The sequence below is a fragment of the Protopterus annectens genome, chromosome 1.part2 (assembly GCF_019279795.1).
Source record: "Protopterus annectens isolate FY-2018-M chromosome 1.part2, PAN1.0, whole genome shotgun sequence".
Classification (NCBI taxonomy): Eukaryota; Metazoa; Chordata; order Ceratodontiformes; family Protopteridae; genus Protopterus; species Protopterus annectens.
Window position 1 is genome coordinate 1221873414 of NC_056727.1, and position 26295 is coordinate 1221899708.

Below are 26295 nucleotides of genomic sequence, written 5' to 3' on the forward strand. Positions count from 1 at the left end.
TTTGTGGGACACCAAAAATTTGCCTTGTAGGCAAACCTGTGATGATTGGCGCGACCAGGATGTAGCTGTACACGGAACAGTAGGTTGTGCAAGTCTGATAACACATGGGTTGACAAAACGTACATGTGTCCCAACACGGGGAGAGTGGGCAGTGTGTAGGGTTGTGTTCATACCCCAGCTGCGCTCACAGTAAGGATGAGTGCTGTAGAGGGGTGTCAGGTAGGGGAATCATGGGTGTGCAATCATGGGCCTAAGTGTGCAGGTGTTGGTTGGCAGAGATGTATTAGGCCCGCCCCGTGGAAGTAATTAATATTCCTATGTGGGTATAGCAGATGGCCATACCCTTCAAACCTTAAGAGCACATTTACTGGATAGTCCGTAAACCATTGGGAGAACACATAGGGACCATATTAGTGAACTGTACCCGATTATTATGGACGTCCGTGATTACGAATCAGAATCTAACACAGTCCCAACTAAACCCTTCTAGAACTGGTGAAATTAGGTGGACAGGTGGCGGAATACACGTAATGAATAATGACAACATGTATGAGTTATAAACAGCATGTACCTTGACAAATGTGTATGAATACATATGCTCTGGGACTGTCAATGTGTCAGGTTAATAGTGCCAATCATCAAAATGTGTCCCTGAGGGTGTTAAGCAGTGTCCCTGATTCAGTGTTCATTCTCCCCCATTCGTATGTGAGGTCTGCTAGTGACAGAAAGCTCATATTCCATCGACTACCTTAGGTAGATGATAGCATAATAGGTTGGCGTTACCACCTGTTCACCTTTGCGAGGAACACTCCCCTTTGGGCAGTTGTGTCCTGGAAAATAAATGTTATTGTGGCACATGGCCTGTGATTTAGGGCAAAGAATCCATATATTGTCTGTAGTGGTTGCATAAAACGATTATGTTGTATCTGAAACACCTAGATGTTAAAGGAAACAGTATTAGCAACTATAATGCTACAAGAATAACCTTTTATTTAGGCAAAACGGTGAAGTAGTCCATTTTCTACTGGCTGTGGGTATGTGTTGCCCTGCCAAATCTGGCATCTCTACATATAGGTCCTATAGGGCTGCCACCTTTCAAAATGGCCAAAGTGGGACCTGCTCTGTAGAAATGTCAGACATACCAGGTCAGAACATACCTACAGCCATGCATAGCACAGAACTATACGTATTTGCACAAATAAAAGCTTAGTCTAGTAGCAGTCCACTTGCTTATGCTACTTCACATAACATATCGAAGTGTCATATATGCAATAACTGTTACATGCAACTATTAGAGAAATGTAGAATATAATATTGTCCTGTAATCAGGACATTTGCTATGTCTTGATTATTTTCGCATGACACATCCGCCTAAGGAGGGACTGTCCCACGCAAAGTGGGACAGGTGTTAATCCTAAAGTCCCACCTCGGCCAATTTAAAAGGTGGCAAACCTACAATAGGTATGCAGTAGCATGACCTGGCAGATGGATGTGGGTCCCAAAACACATTTACTTGTCTGCATTGCAGAGTATCGGTTCCCATGTATCAGCCAGATGGAAGCAGATTGTATGAGGAACACGTATATAATATGATTAACTCACTGGACAGGCCGCAGATTCTGTACAGTCGAACGCCATGCTGTCGCCTAATGGTCAGCCATACCCGATACTGTAGTCATGTAGTCTGATGTAATAGGCATCACGAGGGATCATGCCTACCCAGCATGAGTGACACATGCAAGCACCAATGTCGGTACATGTGCAAGTGAAGAAGCAAGCGGGTGTAAACGTGTTTGGCTACCAGTATGCGAGTATTGCACTGGTAAAGAAATGTGGAGGTGAACCAAGTGTAAGAAGCTGTAACCAGAGGTCAGCAGTGCTTAACACTGCACAAACCCACACACAACTGCTCCCAACTGCTTCAGTGTGCCTTACTCCCTCCGTATCCAATGGGCTTGTTCTGCCCGCAAACAAATAACTGTCCTTTGCAAGTGTTGGTAGCAACACCCTGCACACACAGCTAATGTGAATTACCAATACATCATGGCAAATATACAGACAATAGACAGTACCACACACATACCATACAGCACAGTCATCCAACAGTATAGCAATGTACCGGCAGATATGTCTGGACCACTGGTGTTTGCAGACCTGGCCTTCTTGTGTTTACGTGGGTGAGCATGCCAAGTATGACCATTCCGCATGTTGTCAACTGACATTGCCATCATACCTTCATGTGTTTGAGCATGCCCAGTATGGCCAACTGTATCACATGTGTTACATGCCCAGGTAGTCGGTGCTGTGGTGCCAACCTCTGCATTGTACACTGACAGGTGGCATGCTGTGTCTGCAGGGTATCCATCGGTCATGTGGCATTGACTGTTGCTACATTTCTGCACAGCGTGGGAGGAGATCCGACTGTATCCACATTCCTACACAGCACCGGGGGGGGCCGCACCTGACTGCTGCTATATGTTTATGTTGGAAGGGGGGCACACCTGACACTTGTACACTTTTGCTACTATTGTACTGGTATGTCAGGTACTCCATTTCGGTGTATAAACCTACCTATTGTGCTGGCTAGAGGCATACCAGTGTACTCCAGATCTTAGCTTTAATTACCAACATATTAGTTTCAGACATCCTAGCCTTCACAACCTACATCCAACTGCCTGGCCTGCTGTAATCTGTCTGTGTGGGTCTGTGGGGGGGGGTCATCCACAGGGCATATTTGAAGGCCATAGTACAGCATTTGTCTGTGTTGGTCTACACCTGTCAAGCTGGTTGAGACTTGTGTGGGCTGTATGGACACACATGATGCTCAGCCCATTACCCGCAGTGTGGTAGGACACCCTGTATACTACTGGCTACTATGGTGACCCCCGTATGTGCTACAGATGTCATGGTGCCACTATGTATGTCTACTGTCTGCTGTCTTAACATTCGGCCACCAAATTCCTTGCATGCTCACATCCATACCATAGCTACAGGTACCAACACATTCTAATACAACTGCCAATTGGTAGGTTGATTGACTTACCTTGAGGGTGTGCCAGACTTGAGGATAGTCCTGGAGGGCTGCCTATGTCAGATGCACATAGTGCACTTCCTATACATGGCTGAGCACAGGTCGTGTCATGTTTGGCATCCCTTTTACTGTCTGTGCGAGTCAGAGAGGGTGACATTCCCTGGGTCCCTACTGTGTCAGTGCATATGCTATGCATTGCCTCTTTGCCAAGGCCAGGTCATACTGAGCATGCCTCCTTCCACCTACTGGGTTCAGCTCAGGTTGTTCCTCCTCTGAGTCACTCTGTGCCTGTACAGGCCTTGGCATTGGTGGGGGTCTGTGTGGCCCTGCCCCATGCTGTTCCTGCTGCAGCTGTTTCCGCAGGATCATATTGTGTAGCATAGCACATACCATAACAATTTAGGTGCATGTAGCTGGTGAATAATGCAAGGCTCAACCGGATGTGTCCAGACACCGGAACCGTGACCTGAGCATCCCAAACAAACGCTCTATTATATGTCTGGCCTGTGCATGTGCCTCATTATGGCATCGTTGTTCAGGTGTGTGTGCATTTCTGATGGGTGTCATCAGCCACAGTTCCAGTGGGTACCCACATCCCCCACTAAGTGACCTTAGGGGATGTCCATATTGGCAAAGCTGTGGTACAGCTGCGTCAGGTGCCATATATTGGAATCATCATAGCTTCCAGGGCAGCCAGCACACACATTCAGTATAATACCCTGGGCATCGCATACGACCTGGCAGTTGATGGAGGGGATGCCCCTGTGGTTAATTTAGGCCCTACCCTGCTCACTGGGCGGTGCTTTGATACATACGTGCATGCAGGCTATAGCACCCACTACCCCAGGGTAGTCTGCCATTTGGTGGAAGAGATGCATATTGCTGGTCAACACCTCACATGTGTTGAGGAAATGTACGTGCTCACTGGCATGTGGTGACATGACATCCAGGAACTGGTGGAATACCCTGGATGCAGATGCCTGTGAGATCCCCATGATATCCCCAGTTGTGCTTTGGGAGGTACCTGTGGCTAGTATACCTAGGCCTACACATACCTTGGTATACACTGGGATGGGTTCCCCTCGGCCTGTTCAATGTGTCAGGTGTGACCGGCACAGCTCAACAATCTGCTGTAGGAGGTCTCTGTCCACCCCATAGCACTCCACTATCTCCAGCTCATGTAGCCCCTGGTAGGTTACCCTGGGTCTGTACAGTCTTCTCTGTCTCCTCACTGAGGGTTGTTCAGCAGCATTCACATCCTCACCACCCTCAGCCTCCTGCACATGTTGGTCTATGTTGCCTGCTGCAGCCCTTCTCATTTCATAGGATTGTTTGTTAAAATTTCCCCGCATGTATACATTGGTGGTGTAGAGTGTGGAGAAACCTGAGGGGATGGTGCTTGTTCACTTTATCGTAGTGTTCTGGGCCGGGCTGGTCTGCGGGGCCTGCAATCTGCTGATTCTGATAAATATCACCTGTTTGCCCAGCTAGTTCACCTTGACTACTCTCCTACTGCTGTTGTCCCTCCCAATTACACTAAGCAGGTATAGACACACACCTAGCTTAGGCATGCTAAGCTAGGAGCAATCCCAAGACACAGGGCTCCAGTCTACGTACAGTATGCCTGACACCCCCCCATGCTTTCACCTATATTCGAGTCCTGCACCTGGCTATCTATACACATACACTCTTGGGACCTGCATCACACCCTGGGGATAAACGGGATTAACTATTTTCTACCTCGTTTGTATAGTATTGTCTTCTAATGCATAGTTACATGACCCATACTGAGCATCCCCAAAATTAACCACTGCTTATGCTTACTGTCACGCAGACCTGCACACAACTGGTTAAAAGTGCCTTACTATCACCGTATTCAATGTCTCTTGTTCTTCCCAGCAACAAAACAACCTGCCACTGCATGACTCGAAACCGGGACCCTGCACACCACAGATGATGTGCTTTACCACTAAGCCATGGCAGATATACATACATCTGAGGTTATCACGTACAGATCATCCAGCACAGGCATTCAACAGTATAGGACATGTATTCCATCATGTAGATTTATGTGTGCTAATGTCCACAGATATATATATATATATATATATATATATATATATATATATATACACATATACATATACACACACATATGTAGATATAGAATATATATCTCAACAGCAGACCACGTGACACCAAAGCATTAGACAAGAATGAAAAGGAAACCACATGCGCCTCCTGCATTATGTACTGGTGTTAATATCAAAGCAAGTGTGTTTCTGTGCATCACAAGGGTTCAGACTGTATTAAGGGTAAGATTAGGGCTGCTGACATTACTCACCAGACCTATTGCCGAATGTATGTGTATGTCTTGCCAACCCAGTCTCTTGGCCTATTGTGACATTTACGGCCACTATATAGGAAAACAACAAAACACGCTCCTCAGCACATCCAGTAGCTAGCCACTCACAGACACCAACACATAGGAGATGACTGCCAAACACACACACCTGTCATGCCTTGGAATAGAACACCTACCTGTCTATTCTATCACACTACAGCATTATGCAGTTACAGAACGTGCTACCGAGATTACTGGTACACAGCACTCCCAGAGGTGTACTTCTAGGTGGGTGACATCATCAGCATTGACAAAGACGGCGATAGGGATTGTATGGACTGCGAACAGTCTAAAAGCATTATTCTGTCCCCAGGCAGATGAAGACATACACACACACACAGTTGGCATGGCTGGTATTAGGACAACGACCTAACTACCTTATCACACTACAGCATTACGCAGTTACAGAATGCGCTACTGAGATTACTGGGACACAGCACTCCCAGAGGTGTACTTCTAGGTGGATGACATCATCAGCATTGGCAAAGACGGCAATAGGGATTGTATGGAGTGTGAGCAGTCTAAAAGCATTATTCTGTCCCCAGGCAGATGGAGACACACACACACACACTTGGCATGGCTGAAATTAGAACAGCGACCTAACTACCTTATCACACTACAGCATTATGCAGTTACAGAATGTGCTACTGAGATTATTGGAACACAGCACTCCCAGAGGTGTACTTCTAGGTGGGTGACATCATCAGCATTGACAAAGATGGCGATAGGGATTGTATGGAATGTGAGCAGTCTAAAAGCATTATTCTGTCCCCAGGCAGACAGAGACACACAGTTGGCATGGCTAGGATTAGAACACTGACCTAACTACCTTATCACCTATAGCATTATGCAGTTACAGAATGTGCTACTGAGATTACTGGGACACAGCACTCCCAGAGGTGTACTTCTAGGTGGGTGACATCATCAGCATTGACAAAGACAGCGATAGGGATTGTATGGAGTATGAGCAGTCTAAAAGCATTATTCTGTCCCCAGGCAGACAGAGACACACACACACACACACACACACACACACACACACACACACACACACAGTTGGCATGGCTAGAATTAGAACACCGACCTAACTAACTTATCACACTACAGCATTACGCAGTTACAGAACACGCTACCAAGATTACTGGGACACAGCACTCCCAGAGGTGTATTTGTAGATGGGTGACATTATCGGCTTTGCTAACGGTGGGTATATGAAATGCATGGAGTGTGAGCAGTATAAAGGTATTACTCAGTCTTCAGGCAAATGGGGAGACAAACATATACACACGCCAAGTGTTGGACTAGAACATCAACCTAACTAATTTATTACATTACAGCATTATGCAGATACAGAAAGCGCTACCAAGATTACTGGGGCACAGCACTCCCAGAGGTGTATTTGTAGATGGGTGACATCATCGGCCTTGCTAACAGTGAGTATAAGAAATGTATGGAGTGTGAGCAGTATAAAGGTATTACTCAGTCATCAGGCAAACGGGGAGAGACACACACACACACACAAATGGCAAAAGTGGGAGTAGAACACTGACCTAACTACTTTATTACACTACAGCATTACACAGTTACAAATGCGCTACCGAGATTACTGGAACACAGCCCTCCCAGAGGTGTATTCGTAGATAGGTGACATCATCGGCCTTGCTAACAGTGGGTATAAGAAATGTATGGAGTGTGGCCAGTCTGAAAGCAATTTAGAGTCCACCAGCAAACGAAGACAGACATACAGACACACGCCAGTGTCGGGTATGAAACACTTGCCTATTTACAGATTACTATTACAATACTACATATATACGAATCGTGCCACACAGACTACACATGTCAAGGCTGTCATTATGACCGTCTGGGAATGCGGACATCAACAGGGATGCTGGCAGTTAAGATGTACATACCTGTGAACCTGTGTGTTTAAAGTATGAATCCATCCTGACCTGGAGTATGCCCATCTGTGGAATGGATGACTACTACCACTATACAAGGTTACAATGACCATGCCCATACACAGAGGCACATAACCAACACAAGGTGTCACTGGGTATGCTCACACACTTAGTAGCACAGGGCTGTTCGGAATGCACTGTGTCCATCTACACAAGGATATACTGGGCATGCTCATACACTTAGTAGCACAGGGCTGTTCGGAATGCACTATGTGTCCATCTACACAAGGATATACTGGGCATGCTCATACTCCTAGTAGCACAGGGCTGACTGGGATGCACTCTGATGCTAAACACGGAGGGCCACAGTGGCCATGCTATTACAGGTAGATGTAAATAACACATTGTAATGGGCTCTGGTGTTGGTAGTTGTCATTGTTAGCGGGAATGCTGCTCTACATATATTTGACACCAGTCTTTAACAAATCAGCTGTCATTCTGGGATGACATGGCTGACAGTAGGCAGGCCCTTGTCACATATCACATGCATCCATGATACAAGGGAGTGTGGATATCACCCAAGTCACATCCACCCAAACAGTGCCATTTCAAGGCAAATGTCCTAAACACAGGTTAACTCCCATACATGTACAGGACAACTGCACTGCTTTCTTATGCTAACCAGTGCTAGAAGTGTAGCGTCCATATTCACAGCTGGCCACTGTAGATCCAACAATGGGGAGTACTGACATCTGTGCAGTGAGGAACACCTGGCTGATGTCTCTGTAGTGCGCAATAGCACTACCACCATATACCTCAGAGCCTAGCACTACCACCATATACCTCAGAACCAGACATGAGGGCCATAACACAGGTACGGACCGCTCCAGGTGGTGTACCCACATACATAAAGGCCACTCACATGTACTGACTGGTCCCCCCATGAAAGGCATCACAGATGAGCCATGTGCAGGACACAGTGTCACATGCTGCATTCTAGGATGTAAACTGCAGACACTACCATGCCCTCGGACCACCGCCACGCAACCATACATGTTGTATGACAGACGAGTATGCCACCATGTGACCCTTGACCTGTGTACTGTACTAAGCTCTACATCAACTGTAGACAGTACACATGTACTGACACAGTTGCATCATGTGTTATGTAATGCTATGATACCACTGTCTGTGACCAGGTCAGCTGTACACATGCCAAGGGCCCTCAGTATTGTCCACCATTACAGATGTCTGTTGCTGTACACCAGTACACACCCTCATGTATGGATATGACATACATGTACCTGCCCTGGGTATGTACATGCCACACACACAACATACCTGTAAATAGCATAGCTGTTGTAGTCCTTTGTGTAAACAGGTGGCTACAGCCATTACACACATGCACATGGAATGTAGGTCCATGGCTGCTGAATGCTAACAGTACATAAGGTGTGATATCAATGTTGACAGAGGTAACATCCCCTCTGTACTGGCCACCCATCATATCATACAACAGTCCTTGTGTCATGTATGTTATTACACATATCCACCAATTGCAATGCCTACAAACATGACCAAATGTCAGGACTGTAGGACCTACACACCTGTACATGTAGTGTTGTGCATTCAGATAACATGTGTGTGCAGTTGCTGATGTATGCAGGTGGTGTGTATCCTAGCACATCATGCAGCTGCAATGCAGCCTCAACATTGCCAACTGTATATAGTGATATGCTGAATGTACAGAAAGATGTCCCACAGGTATGGACAGATGTGTTGAAATAACTAAGTGGTGGGGCATCTTTGTAGATGGATGTTTGCTGTGGACAGCTCACAGGTGTGTCACAAGTGGTCCTACAATACCCTGTGTAACCGGTAAGCAATGGTTTTGTTAGCTGAAGGACATAACACACAACTTAGACAGTGGTCAGGGTGATAGTTTAGGTAAATCACTTGACACCTGTTAATAGATATGATGTCCCTAGTGCATATATCAGCACTTTTGTCACAGGAAGTGTCAGTACAGTTTGTAACACGTGCACTACTGCTGTACGTCTGACATACATAACATGAACTAGGCAGGTCTGAGAATCACAGCACTGGCATGTGTGGTTGCGTGTGTGTCCTTATTTGTCACATATTGTGGGGAATACATCTCAATTGTTACTCACTCTCCTGTGCACTAGTGTACACATCTCTACTGACTGCAATGTATAAAGCAGGACATAAGCAGGGGCGTTTATCTCACACATGTGAGGTATCTGTATGTGCATGACATAGGTGTATTAATTACTGAATGCCACAGTGTGTGTATGTAGGGCTGACTGGTCCCTGGGGTGATGATGTATGTTACCATACTGAACTGATAGGACTCCTCCCACCATCCAGGCAATGCATTCAACTATCCGTGTTGATGTCCCCAATCTTAGGCCGTCCTGACTACATGTATATGTGTATTCTCTGTGGCACGTCATGTAGGTGCACAGTACTGTAATGATGATTTTCACATAGGCAGGGGTCCTCAGCACACCAGTAACAACTGTGTGTGAGTGTGTGTTACTGTGTCCGTGAAGCTGTGTGTGTGTGTGTGTGTGTGTGTGTGTGTGTGTGTGTGTGTGTGTGTGTGTGTGTGTGTGTGTGTGTGTGTGTGTTACAGTGTCACTGATTACATGTGTGTCAATACCTGAGTGTGTGGGTGCAGTTGTGTGTTGGCATCCTGTCATGGGAACGTGTATTACTGATTCCCATTGAGGCATCACACTTCTCACTGGCCTCTACCCTTGTAATCAGCTAGACCACTCTCTTACCTCACCACTCCATGTAACTGTACCTGTGATGTCACCCTTTATGGATGTCATGTCTGTGGCCACAGTAGCTTAATACACAACTATCATGCTCTTGGAATGGTAGACATGTTTGTAATGTGTGACATTCTCACTGGTATGTGGCAGCTACACAGTGCATGCTGGTATATTCATACATACCTGTGAGTAGTCCACATTGACATATGGGACACTTAACTGCAAACACTGACATCCACCGGCATGTGCAATTAGACCTGAAGAAGGACAGCAGAACAACATGACCAACATGCATTTACTGTTGTTACACAAGACACATACTGTTAACAGTATTGTACACCTGTACTACATGGTATATCTGCTGACTGATAACAGTCCTCAACATTTGTAAACTACACATCATCCTAGTCTGTTCACCCTGTGCATCAGACCATATGAGCATATCCCTGCACCGATGGGGTGGATGTCAGGGATGCGGCACAGGCATCATCATATGCACAGGGTGTTAATGTTTGCCAGAGGCCTAGGCTGCACCATTGGATGACATCATATGTGTGGGTTTGGGCCTTTGATCAAATTGGGCGTGTGGATGTTATGCATGTGTGCATTGCGGTGCCCTACATATGAGTCCAGTGTGTGCGTGTATGGCTGCACACAGTTCTCCCATGTGTCTGGCCTACACAGGGGTATTATTGACAGCTGCAGACTGTACAAGTGAGGTATTACAGTTAACGGTGTCCGGCCATGGACATGTGACCTGTGCCTGCCAGGGGTTGCACGGGCACTACCAGACAGAGGTGCAGATTGGGTACTGTCTGATGTCACTAGTCCACTGTAACCGTGTCCCTGTTGGGACCATCCCGGGCCACATGCACGTGGCCTGCTGTGTCGTGGTGTGGACAGCACAGCATCAGATGCACTGCTGCTGCTACCGCCACTATGGGAGCGGGCATGTGAGGTTGCTCGTACACGTAGACCTGACACAGGTGATGTAGCAGGCCTACGTCCATGTGCCCTATGCCTCACTCCTACCAGATGTTCCAACACAGACAGCTCATGCGCGCAGATTGTCATGCCATGGTCAAGGACTCCAACCATGTCACCCAACCTTCTATCCAAAGCATCAGCAATCTGCTGCTGAGCATTTACCATTGCCTGGATGCTGTTGTTTAAAGAACAAACAGCAGCCCTCTGTAGCCTCTGATCTTCTCTGTTGTGCCATTCAGCACGTGCCTGTGCCTCCATTACAGCCTGAAACATGCATCTGGTGACACCAGCTGCTGTGCTCTGTCGTGCAGAAGCATGTTGGCCAGAGGTCCTCCTATGAGCAGCACTGGTCACGTGCCTGTCTGAGGCACCACCAGTAGTTTGGCTGACACAATGGTGTGCAGGCACACCTTCCATAGCCCCCACACTTTCCTGTTCCAAGCTACCATGTGCCAACTGTCCTTCCTCTATGGCCACTGGTGATGGGGTATATGCAGGTATGGGATCTGTGTGCGGGGATGAGGTGGATATAGATGAAATGGCAACCAATGGCACAGTTTCATCCCCTGACAACACTGCCTGTGACCCAATCATATGTTCATCATCACTGCTAGAGTCTGTGGGGACACTAACATCTGATGTACCACAAGTGGGCAATGCACCTACATCACCTGTGATGGCAGACAAGAACTGTACATTACAATCTATACAATAGATACACACAAATGCATGTGATATGACAGAAGGTATGCAACATGCATGTGATACAGCAGATGGCATGCAGCGCAGACAATAATAGTGGTAGTTATCATACATCCCTAGGTTGCACACAGCATGCATGTGTGATAGCAGACGGCATGCAAATTACACAATCATAGTAGTGATTAGCATACATCCCTGTATTACACCATGTGGACCAGCACAGGTTAACAGTACACCTGCCTGATATGTGGCATATGACCTTGATAATCACATGTAGTATGACGTGATCTGCTGACATGTGCAATGACATGCATACATGTTTAACACAATGGTGTCCTGTCGAATATACAGTGGGGCAATGGTGTACCAATTCAGTGTTGTCTGTCCACCCTACAAATATACTGCAAATTTAGCTGATGTGCATGGCCATTGCAGGGAATCATGAGGAGTCCCTAGTGCTATACAGTGTGAGTTACAGACAGGGTTCATAGCCATGACTGTATTCAGATACAATACATATATACTGTGGAATGTGACCCATGTCACTGAGTTGTATACACACTAAACCATGATGTGGAAGTTGTGACACAGGTCACTGTTGGGTATATGGATGACACCCCTGCACATCTGCAACTATATTGCTGCAGCTTGGCAACTATGGGCAGACATGGCGAACACGTTGGTACACCATGTCCCACATAACATCTGTGTGCCATACACACACACACACACACACACAAGGAGCTAGTATGGCATTTATGTCCATCACCAGCAACGGGAATGTACTGTATCTGTGGCCTGATGTGGATACTGTTCAGGTAACTGCTGTCATGTTGCAACACCCTCAAGATGTTCAACGCATCCTATGTGGTGGATTGATGTTATGCCTACACAAGATGTGCACAGGCCTGTAGGATGTCTAGCGTTCCATATCTACATTATGACCATTATACAAAGGCCATGGCCGAACCATGTGTAGTCATTGTATGACAGGGTGTACACACAAGCACAACACTTCTAGTGTGTGTGTGTTGCTACATGTCTCTGGCCATCCTCCATGGCCATGTGTGTACATGTATTGTCCAAATTATAGTGAGGGGCATCTTTTTCACATGTCTGTGTTGTCCCATATGACATATATGCTCCACTGACAACAGGGTTATGCAGATAAAGGGTGGTATGTTGGATATGTTTTCAGGTTAAGTAGGCAGTGTAGCAGCCAGGCCAATAGATGTCATGGACATGTCAAGATAGCACATCACATTGTGTGACATTCATAGCAGGGCTATGATCCACACCGGTGAAACCTGTGTGCTGGCCATACTCCAGCCCACTGTGTAGTACTGTTTGTATTCACAACATGCGTAGATCAGATCTGTTGTATGTTCCTAAAGTCAACAGCACCTCCACCACTGTATGCACAGCTGTTAACACATCTGGCAATAAAGTTTGTGAGGATTCATGTCGGTGAGATGATTCACATAGTTTGCAAGTGTGGCACATGGATAGTCATTGTGATGCATTGCAAGTCCGACCTGTATATTGTGACAGGACCATATATTATGTGTACATGTTGTGAATGGCCACATGGCAGATAGATTTGTGCATTACGGTTTCTGATAAATAATAACACTCTCACCTGCAACGGGCTGCTGTTGCCATGGAACACCAGAGGTACTTAAATAGGAGTAACACAGCAGTATGAGCATAATCTACCCCTGTATAAAGGCTACAGGGAGCAATGTGCATAACACATACACCAGTACATTAGACTATACTATGGTGTATGCACATGTGTGCATATACAGAGTAGCATACTATAGTATGCGGCATGTGTTTATACATGCTTTGCATATGAATATGATGTTACATTACATATTGTACAGTGACGCAGCTATATGGAATATAGTTGTGATAGGTGTAGTACTGACTTACCAGGCAACTCCAGGCTCAGTGGTTGAGAGACACCCACCTCCACAATAGTGGCTAAGGCTTGTGGATGTGGTTCTGCAGGTGTCCCCAGGTTGGCCAGTAGCTCCTCGGTATGTGTGAGTGGGGGCTGGGTTGGTGGTCCACCACCTGTTGCACCTTGTTCCCTGGTGATTGCATTCACATGCTGTTCCGCCCTTCTAATGAGGTCTGTACAGTGTCTGTGCACCTGCTGGCATGTGTGGTTGGGGCCACCCACATCATTAACCCTCCTGCAAAGTTCCATCCACAGGGCATCCCGCTGCTGTGCATCCTGTGGCACATGGCTGAACAGGATGTTGTGATTATCGAGTAGGTATGGGATGAGACCCTCATTGTCCAAGCGTGTAAAAGGGGGAAGCCTTGCACACAGCATACCTGGAAGACATAATGATGGAGACAGGTCACAGTACCTCAGAGACATACACAGCTACAGCTGCACATACATGTGTATCACATTACTTCAGTTTAAATAGTTGTATTTGCAAACCTACATGACACTGACGCGTTTGTGTCACACACATGTGACACTCAATGTTGAGTGGATATTATCACCATATATGTGTGTGTGTGTGACCTGATTATATTACTCATACTCCATGTGGTTGCTGTCTTGATGTGGGTAGGTCTGTTTGCCTATACTGGTGTTCCTACCTATCAGCACATGGCTGGATGAGTCCACATTAATGCAGTCGACCTTGATGCAGTGTATATGTCACATATAAGGGCTTACACTGCCTTAACAGACATGACCTGTGACCCTGCAGACATGCTCACATAAGGTTTTACATGTATGTGTTCTGCCATATACATCTACACTGCACTGTACAGCAATTCAACATCCTGCCATGTATCACCTATGTTGCACATGTGATACACATGGGACACTGGCTAGCCAGATGGTATTTTCAGGGATGGATATCAAATATGGCATGTACAGTCAAAGTCAACTAGTGGGCTATATGCCATGGGCCATGTATGCATCTAGGATGAAAGGTTACCTGGCAGTAGCCGACAGACGGGTCTGTGGAGCCAGGTGGTGCAGTGCCACATTACTGATCCACAGGGTTAATGATACATATACTACACATTACCATGCGGTCATCACACCATGTCTGAAAGGGGAGCGATGTGCAGCTTTGACGGACAGGAATGCATAGTATGGCAGGACTATGTCAAGTGTATGGGAAAAGGATCTGTCCAGCATGTGGTAGGTGGATGTCCATGAAGTATGTGTTCGAGATCAGGATGAGTACGTGTAGCATGTCCGACATCACTGGGTGGGACATGGATTTATTCAGGGTATGCATCATCCTACATAGTGGAGATGGGGAATGGGAAGGCTGGTGTAGGCCATCTGCACATGGCCAATACCCCTTAAAGGAAATATGTGATCTGATATGGGTCACTTGAGTGGTCTGTATGGCTGGACAATGATCTCTATATTCATGAATGGCACCCTATTATTATTAGGGTTTTCACATATGACTCCCTGACGGGTGCGATGAAGTAGCTATCACAGGAAACATAACTGCCCAGCTGCATCCCTCACACACAAGTGTCCATTATGATGACCGCTGCCTATGTGGTAGTTCATGGGTACAGGGTTATTAACATAGGGGTGACAATGCAAGTCAGCTATTGCTCCTTGGTCATAGTCATTTACATACTTCAATAGACAGATGCCTTCTGTTTGTCTGTGAGGTATGGACTACAATGAGGGGGAATATAATTCATTAACCCTGACATACTGTAGCTGCCACTGGTGTGATGATCACGTATTATTCAGATACCTTCTGTAGTATTGTTTCTGCCAGCAGTCCTGTTGCTAAACACTCCTGTGACATAGGAATGTACATCTAGTATACCGAGTGTAGGTGGTACACAGTATGGGTGATGATGTCCTATGACCTGGAAAGGTTATGATGGGCAGTATGACAGTAACCATATTGTCATCTACATCTGTACTGCTGACATCACTTAAGTGATCAAGGTTCATGGCCTTCCAGACCAGACTCAGCAGGGTAGTAGTGCAGTACTTCCCATTATCGGTGGTGTCTCCCCCTTTGTTGGGTTGTGATACCTGTTGGTGTGCACCATTCAGTGCATACACAACCTGACATGGAGCTATGTTTTACATGATGTGTATGTGGAGATCATCTTGTTTTGCCATATGTGTATGATACAACCTGTGATGTGGGCATGTCCCATGCAGACTGAGTGCAGCTTGTTCCTGCATAGTTGTGGGTACAGGGGTCCTGTGGTGTACATGGATATATGCTTGTGTACCTGTTGGGGGGAGGGGGCCATGTTTTTATATTATCCAAGACCCTATCTGGATTGCTTATTCATGCTAAGCACTTGTTCAGGACTTGTAAACAGTACGTAAGCTAATGATTACTATAGCACTCAATCTTCCACATCACCTACAGGTAAGGGTGAACAGATTTTGTACATACTTTTCTCACTTGCGTCGAGTAATGTAGCTGTTGTACTCACTTTCCTCACTTATCTAGGTGAATGTAGTTCTATATTCAGGCATGTCCAAGAGTCAACTGCCAGTGTTCTCACCTGTCTATCTGATGAATCTGGACATCTTGCGGCAATGTACACATTGCTTCATGTACACAGACAAGCCTCTCCGCCTACCACCCAACACTGCAACCTGCACTCATCTAGCCAAACTGGAGGTAAAGGTCTCTCCAACCAAACCTGACCCTGACTGTCATGTGGAGAAGGTACACAGTCGCACAACACCACTCATCACATAAGCCCCACTGTATCTACCCCACCATTAACTGGGAAAACTACTTGTGTACCAACACATTAGCTCAATGGTTTCTGGAATTCATAAACACCAATGCCCTGACTCAACATATCCACACACCCACCAGGAGCAACAATATCCTAGACCTGGTCATTACCAACATGAGTGACTGGTGCTCCACACGTGAAGCCAACTCCTCATTGGTCTGATCAGACCATGTGCTGAACACCGTTGATATCCACATCCCGCGCCTACCCCCTATTAAGCGAACCACAGTATAATATGTCTACAAGGCCAACTACATGCTTCTTTAGGCAGACGTGGTGGATGTCATTACACCCATGCAGATGGACAGTACTGTTACAACTGCTGAATCCTACATAAATGCACTCTGTAAGAACTTACAGGAGTGCATGGCTTGTGCTATCCCAAACCGAACCAGGACGCTCTACTCATAATTAACTAAACCAATCTGGTGGTCCCCTGCCATAAACATATTGTACTACAGGAGGAAGACACTGTTGCAAATGAGAGTACAATACCATGCATGGAGGAGATCCCTGGCCAGCCTCAGTAAGAAGGTGAGATCCCTTATACGATCCTCCAAAGCTAGCTATGAAAACTTTAACGCAACTAATACCAACAACAACCACAGAGCCTCGATGTCAACAACCAGATCTGCTCTGAGTTACAGCACAAAGGTATGAACATTACAGAAACAATGGATATTGGCAACATCCTGGCAGATCCCTCTCAAAGCTGCACACTCTGACGGCAATATCACAGCATCCATAGGACTGGACAACATCCCAGGCTGCATTTTACATGAACTTCGGATCGTACTGTCTCCTCACCTATGCACCATGTTCAATAATAGCCTCGCATCGAGCATAGTACCCCCTGAATGGCGCACAGCAACAGTTATCCCACTCCACAAAAGTGGTGCCACAATAGACCATGGGACCTATTTCCTATAGGCCTGACTAGCCTGGTCTGCAAGGCTATGGTACACATCATGGATCACTGTCAGAGACATTGGGTACCTCCCAACCTTTGAACCCTCCCTGTTTGGCATTGTTAAGGCCGGACCATGCCTCCTAAACCTGGTGGGCTTCTTAGAGACAGTTACCAAGGCATTAGATGAGGGTAAGGAGGTCCACATAGCCTACCTAGATCTCTCATAGGCTTTCAACACCATTCCTACGTCTGGTATTGTCAACATACCCATCCGCCTGAACATTAACCCCTATGTCATGTGATGGTTTGCAAAGTGGCTCACGAACAGAACACACACAGTAGGAGTTGCATACCCTAGGTCCGACTGTATACCAGTTACAGCTGCCGTCCCCCAGGGCTCAGTCCTAGGATCCCTCATGTTCAGTATATACTTCTCTGACATACAGACAAGCACAGGAGGGCTTTGGCAGAAAAGGTTTGCAGGACAACTGCAAACTAGGGGACATAATTGTTTCCCCAGCAGTTACAGACACCCTCTGGAAGGGTCGCACTGAGACGGATACCTGGTGTTAATATCATGGCGTCAAGCTGAATGCCTAAAAGTGCATAGTCATCCACTTTGGATATAACTAATTACCCGCAGGCTACCACATAGTTGCTAGTCCAATACATACAAAAAAGGTAATACGGGATCCGGAAACACTAGTAGATAGCAATCTCTCCTTCGATACCCATAATGACAAGGTGGTTAGAATATCCTTCTACATGGCTCCCCTAATCTCTAATGGGTTTGCATCCAGATCAGAGGGGCCATTGTGTCTCTACACATGTCATATCAGACCCATTAAAGGATGCAACACCCCATTTGGGATATACCTTACAAGACAACTGCAACAGCTTGGAAGACCACACCAGTACCACACCAAAGGGATTACTGACCTCAAACAGATGACCTATGACCTATGCAGCCCAACCTACGAAACTCCAGCTGTACTCAGTTGCATACCGCATACTCACAGGTGATCTCTGCTTGACGTACAAGGCCCATGTCCAACCCTGTATTGCTGGATATGCTCCACCTAAACAGAAGCCCCTGAGAGCTACATGCTCTAGGGATATACACCTAACCACAACAATGATTAGGATGTGCTAAACAGATAGATTCCTGACCCAGACACTCCCTATGCTTTGGAACGTGATTCCAATGTAAATCAGACAGTGCCCCTCATGAGCATTCTTCAAGGGAAACGTTGTCGTGTGGATGGGAGACAGACATGTACCCGGGGATCACTGCAGTGGCTCTGCTGGACAGAGGCACAGGGAACTATTGGCTCTGCCATTCAGAGGCACAGGAAACCAACCTATAGGGGTAGCGAAAGACAACACACGCTAGCTAGGCTTACAGATACCCTTGGTAAGACAGCCTAGTACCTACCTTTGCACATATTACATGTCTTATGTGCATGGATAGTTAAATAGCTCTTCCATTTTACTTTGCTATCATGCTGATAAGCTGTCGGCTCACTAAAAGACATATGTATCCTGTTATCATGTATTGTAAATGCCGATTGACATAACTAATGTTTGCCTACCATTACAGTAATGCTATGTAGATTGTAATGCATATCTGCCTACAATACTGTACATTACACAGTTATTGGCACAATATCCCACAATGCAAAACATACTTGCACAGTGGCCCAACCTTCCACATGTTATTCTCTGTATTACAACCATACATATGGTTACAGTTACAATATATCAACAAAAATCATCCCCTGTTATAGCACATACTTGTTGGACTAACCCTGCCACTGATGTCGGCTGGTGAGGAGTATTTCTCTTCAAAGCCCTTATACAGCATCCATTGTGGTGTATGCGGTGTTTGCCTTGTGACCTACAGCAGTACACACAAATACTACAAGTGTGACTATGCTCAACAATACATCACTACAAGATAATTGTTTTCACTATATAGAATGTGTGCACTTTAAATACTACGGAATAGTACTACATACACAGACATACTGACTGTTCTACATACCTTATTAGTAACCCGACGTATCGTTAACGGTTGATTCAGTCCTTTTCGGTTTGTGTTTCAATATTATTTTTAATGTTCAGCTGGTATATACGGATGGTTTGAATGTGTGATGACACATACTTTTCTAGTTACATATCGGTAACATGTGGTATCCTGTCCACCAATTGCTGTTCCAAAGTAGTTAATTGGATGCACATCAGCTGTGCAGCTACTCCATTAGCCGATACTATGGCAACAGTGGTGTATAAGTGAGTACTCCTTTTAGCGTTGTCCATTTGCCTTACTTTCGAGGGAGACGGCCTAGATGTGTTATTGCAATATATTTCAACAGCTATATGGAGACACACAGAGATATATTAGCTTTCTGACTCTCGTGGACTGTGTGTAATGGCTAGACGATTTAGTTCTACATGTGAGTACAGCTGTTATATTTCGGAACAGTGCTACCTATGGAGGGTTTGTTTGTACCTGTTACTTCTGCAGATGTTTAAGTCTTGCAAGGATGTTTGGCCAGCTGAAGGCCGTATGGCTATGCATGAACTGTTATGTGGTGTACAGTGTGCTCACCAGACATCCTTGATTTGGTGCACAAGTGTAGCATGCTGTGCTGTTACTCACTAATTGCTAACACCATAGTCAGCCTTAGGCATAGGCCAACTAGGCAGCTGCCTAGGGCGCCGCTCTAGCAGGGGCACTTTTCCAGTAAACTGGATGGTTTAAACAGACCAGGATGGGGGCACCAGATGATGTTGGGGAGGGCTGTGGAGCCCTTTTGCTTAGGGCACCACTTGACCTAAGGCCGACCCTGGCTAACACATCCCAGTGTACGCATAACCCTCTGAAATGGGATTAGTGCAAACAAACCCTATTACATCAGCAGCTGTTCCATTGTATAACAGCCTCTATTTCACTTAGGGCCATGTTAGTGTGCCTCTGACAAGGTATGTTAAGGCTTCTGCAGATGTTTTACAGTGTGTGAATGATTTGTTATGTTATTACAGTTTGTATTGCAATATGTTTGGGTGTAGGTGTGATGTTGGTGGGTGTGCTTAGCAAATACAGGTGTGTAGGAATTGCTTTTATACATAATCGCTATATGCATGAGGGTCCCTTCCCTATTTGAACACCTATCCTTTTGAGGACTAATACAATGGTATTTGTAGGCTGATTCATTAAGGCACTGTTATGTGGTTCCTGTATAGCATGCAGGGGATGTTAGTCCTTTAATCCCTTCGGTAATACATCTGAATGTAATAATGTGTTGCTATATGATAGCTGTGTATTTCTGTCATAGGTATTTGCAGTCATCATAGTTATGTTGGTGACTGATCCTCTTTGGCTAGGGTTGCCACCTTTTCATATGTCCATGATGGGTCCTTTTCGGGACACACATCTGATTTTACAGGCTGACACAAACCCATGGTCAGTACAAGGGATAGAACTTTCCTTTCTTGCCTAATTATAAGCTTCTTCTTGTAGCAATTTAGTAGCTTATCCTGTTTCCTGTACCATGTAGGTACTTTAGATACAGAAATAACTATTGTATGCAACTATTACAGTACATATGGGACATAATTATGTCCTACAATCCCAGGACATTTGCCACGTTTAATATATTTGGTCAGGACACAACCCAAACTGCAACACCAGAAGCACTGACTAACTTTCCATTAACATTGTGAGATTACACCTCGCGCATCTGGTGTTTTAGTACTGTGTTCTTTCGGACCTTAAGCCTCGGGATTACATGCATCAGTATGTAAAGCAGTCGGTATGTGGTAGGTATCCCATTTATATGTACCTCCATGGTTATGTAGATGTTATTAACCTATCTATATATCTACATATATATGTATATCTCCATATATTGACATCTCTCTCTCTCTCTCTCTCTCTCTCTGTCTCTATATATATGATTGTACATATATATATATATATATATATATATATATATATATATATATATATATATATATATATATAACATACACCTTTCATTGTGTACATGCCGGTTTGTCCTATTTCAACACATTCCTACCTTTTTTTTTTTTATCCTGTCAGTATACACAACTGCCATTGGTACATCTCAGGTAGCTTAGTGGTATGTTATTGTGATGAATGTATACATGGTTGCATGTTCTAATCCTGGCAGTGATATCTTACCTCTCAGAGCAGGCACTGGTAGTGCAAGGGTGATCAATGCACATTTCAGTGGTTGTGTATTCCACATGTTTATTATTCTGTGTGGAACTACCTATATATGCAAGCTGTGTTTAAGGTATACTATGTAACATGTACACATCTGTGAAGATTCCTGTCAGGAATACTCCCCATTATTTGGAAACACATCCCTGATTACATTATACAAAACCCCTCACTAACACTCCGGGGAATCATTGCAGAGTGGGTGGTGAACAGTAGCTACACCCCAGGGATCCCGCAAGTAGCTCTGCTCCACAGACGGACAGTTAGTTGATCAATGGGGAGGCAACAGCAGACACGTTTTGCCTATGCTTATGAGTGGCCTAGGAAGTTGGGCATGTACCTACCTATGTATCTATGAACCTGTACATACAGTATGGACACATGCTAATAGCTTAATATACTTTTCAGGTATTTGACTTACCTTGTGCCAATGGCGGTTGTGTGTACAATAGTTGAGGGCTACCTATGTAGGATGCACACAGTAGACCACCTATACATGACAATTTACATGTGGTCGTGTGTGTGTGCCATCCATGTTTGCTGTGTGTGCAGGTGGAGAAGGGTGTCAGTCGATGAGTTCCTACACTGTCAGTGTGTGTGCCATATGTTCCCTCTTTGCCAAGGCATGGGCATACTGGGCAAGCCTCCATCTGCCTACTGGGGCTAGCACAGGTGTTCATGGTCTGAGCCCCCCTGTGCCTGTGGGTCCCTTGGCAATGGTGGTGGGCTGTGAGGGCCTTCACCATTCTGTCCCTGCTGCAGCTGTTTCACAGGATCATATTGTGTAGCATGGCACATACTATGAAGATGTGGGCACACATGCCTGGAGAGTACTGCAAGGCTCCACCAGATATGTCCAAGCAACCGAACCATGATTTCAGCATCCCAAACACATGCTCTATGATGATTCTGATTTCTGCGTGTGCCTCATTATGGCATTCTTGCGTGGCTGTGTGTGCATTTCTGATGGGTGTCATCATCCACGGTTCCACTGCATAGCCAGTATCCCCCACCAGGTGGCCATATAGGGTGTCCCCCCTGGCAAATACCTGATACAGCTGTGAGGCATGCCAGATGTGGGAGTCATGATAGCTTCTCCAGGACTGCTGGCACACACATCCATGATAATGCCCTGGGCATTGCACATGACCAGGCAGTTGATGGAGGGGAATCCCTTGCGGTTTATATAGCGCCTACCCTGCTCACCGGGTGGTGACTTGATGAGTATGTGTGTGCAGTCTATTGCACCCAGTACCTCTGGGTAGTCCGCCACATGGTGGAAGAGACTCATATTGCTGGCCAACTCCTCCTGCATTCGGGGGAAGTGTATGTGCTTATTGGCATGTGGTAACATGGCATCCAGGAACTGGTGGAGTACCCTGGATGCTGATGCCTGTGAGATCCCCATGATATCCCCAGGTGGCCTATGGAAGGTACCTGTGACTAGTATTCTCAAGCTTACACATTCCTTCGTGTCCACTGGGATGGGTTCCCCTCTGTTACTTCTGGCTCTGAGGCGTGGCCGGCACAGCTCAACAAGTTGCTGTATGATGTCCCTGTCCACCCTGTAACGCTCTACTATCTCCAGATCATGTAGCCCCTGGTAGGTTACCCTGGGTCTGAACACTCATCTCCTCCTCCGGTGCCTGAGATGGTTGTCAGCATCATCCTCCACACCACCGTCAGTCTCCAACACATGTTGGTGAATCAAAGTTATGGCAACCCCTAACATATACATATTAAAAGTTCCCCATCTGTATACACCAATGATGCAGAGTGTCTGGGAATACACAAAGGTGTGTGTGGGGCTTTCACACCTTATACTATTATGCAATGGGTGATGCTGGTGTAATTGGGTTTGTTTGTGCTATTCCAGCTGCAGGGTATCTTAATCATTGGTTTTACAGCAGGTACTGCTATTGTGGGGCCTTTGGTGTTGACTTACGCTTGTCTGTCTTGATTCATCTATTGCCCTTTATTTCTATTTTCAACCCGATTCACCTCCCATTGTCAGGCATGCATCCAGCTGCCGCCTTTCATGTTTTGTGCTTCCACAACCCAGGATTGTGTTGGGAAATGTGTTATGTAACTGATCTACAGCAAGTTTGCTTTGTTCTGCTGTGACAGTTCTCTTTTCTTTGCTGTACGGCACCTCCCCTTTCCTGTTCTGCAGGTAGCTGCTAGCAGCCTTGTTAGCTGTTGTCTATGACCCACTGTGAGTTTCTAGGTGTTAATTACTCATTTGTACTCCAATTACCATGCTGCAGCATTTCCTTATTGTCTTCCTGTAACCTTCCTGTTTCACCTAAGTTGCGTGCCACATGCGCCTGGTTTCCGGCTTTTGAGTGCGTTTTCATCCACATTCACATGCACTTTCAGTCACCTTGTGTGCTCCCAGCTAAGCATAGCTATGGCTAGGTACACACCCCTATCCTGCAGCTTTGCTTAGCAACAGGCAACCCAGATTACCAATGCTCCAATGTGCTTACAGCTATGGCAGCGCACACCTCTCATGATGTCATGCTTACCTCCAGGCGACTCCTCGTTGTTGTACCGCTGCACCATGTGGTACATCCTTACGCTGATGGGACATTTGCGATTCAGTATTATTTGACTCATTTGCATGGGATTGACTACTAATTCCTAATTACCGCATGGAACACTGTCACAGACCCTTAGCAACCATTGCGCCTTGGTTGTGGTGTAGCATGCGTACCATTGACTACTATGGCAAAATCATGATTTGTGTTACATTGCAGTTTTATGACATATAAATATATTTTCCTTGTGTTCCTCATGCACTGCAGTTGTACTTTGCGTTAGTGTGACCATGACAATAAATGTTATTTTTTATGTGTTGTGCATGTTTTTTTATGCCATTGGCTCTATATTTAGCCATTGGCATATGTTAACATTGTAATACATAAGTTTGGTCCACTTTCATGGCCTCGATGTTCTGTTTGAAAAAATGTAAACCTTTTTTTGGTTTACATTTCTGCATGCTTAAGCTACGCCTGCACCACTTCATGAATCGCTATATACTTCATTTGCATGCTACACTGCTGTACATGGGGTAATTAGCATACAACCACCGTGAGCTGCATAGTGCACGTGGAAACAGCTCTTACCTGAATCGCTCAACGGCCATATTTGGCGCTAGATCGCCGACGCTACTCAGGCGCATGGCACAAGCTTCATGAATCCCGGGATCACACACACACACACACACACACACACACACACACATACACATATATATATATATATATGTTGCATTAGTATAAAGTTTCTACTCTCTGAAAATCAAGTGTATGTCATTATTTAATGACTTCATTTCACACTGAATTGCCTGAAAGCCACACATTTTATGAAGAACAAAGACAAAATATTAGTCAAACATTTGGATATTCTATGACATTTTATACAGTTGAGAAGTATGACTGCAGTGCAACATTGTTTTATATATAATACTCAAAAAATCATGTTGACTGTTTAGTACGAAGAGACACTTATATATTGGTATGGCATAATCAAAAGTTATTTTCTTAATGAAGGGATGATTAGTACAATAATACACACTTTTTAAATGTGTATTTCCACTAGTTATCTATCACCATGTCTCAGATGTAGTTGCAAAGTATTTGTACTTGATATTGCTTATTTATGACATCCCTTCTAGGTTCAAGGATGTCCTTTTCCCATTATCCCTCCCTTATCAGACCCATGTTTGAACATAATGCCCCATTTAGAATGCACCTCTTTATTTACCTTCTGCAACTTGAAAGTCTCCAAAGATTCATAGTTAGAAAAAATTCTGCTCTTAACCATATAACCTGCCACAATGGACAAAAATCTTTAACACTGTACTCATTCTCAACAGGCTCTTGCAAAGTGATCATTGGCTAACATTTCAGGCTATGAAAGACCCCAAACTTTTTGACCTACTTCACCTCCACATATCAAACAACTCAACTAATGCCTACTCCAAGTACATAAACTCCACATTTAGATCAACAGTACCTGCAAGTACATTGACTCATTACTTAACATGTTCCCTACCTTTAGAATCAACCTCTCTGCACATTAACTAGCACAATGTCCTGAAAACCTTTAAAGCAAATCTCAACAACTCAACAGATAACCATGAATTCATGCATAACATTCATGCTAATGATCTGCTATCCAGAGGGAACAAGGCTATCTTTATCATTACAGGATAGATATGGCTGTCCAGCACTAAGCTGAGTATAAGCAATAAGCCTATTAATCTAGTTAGAAACTGTTAGGGAATGTCATTAAAGCTATGCCTCACCATATTGCTCTATCACAATACTGGATGGAAGAGTAATTCAATATCAGATGTGCTAGGGGCATTCACATCTCTTTATTTCTCAATATATGGGTAAGATTCCACTCAAGGCTAGTATTAAATGGTTAAGGCACATTATCAAACCTAAATATTAGATCAAGTTTCAGATAAGGTTAGATCCCTACTGCGTTCACCAACTGCTATGGAAAAAATCAT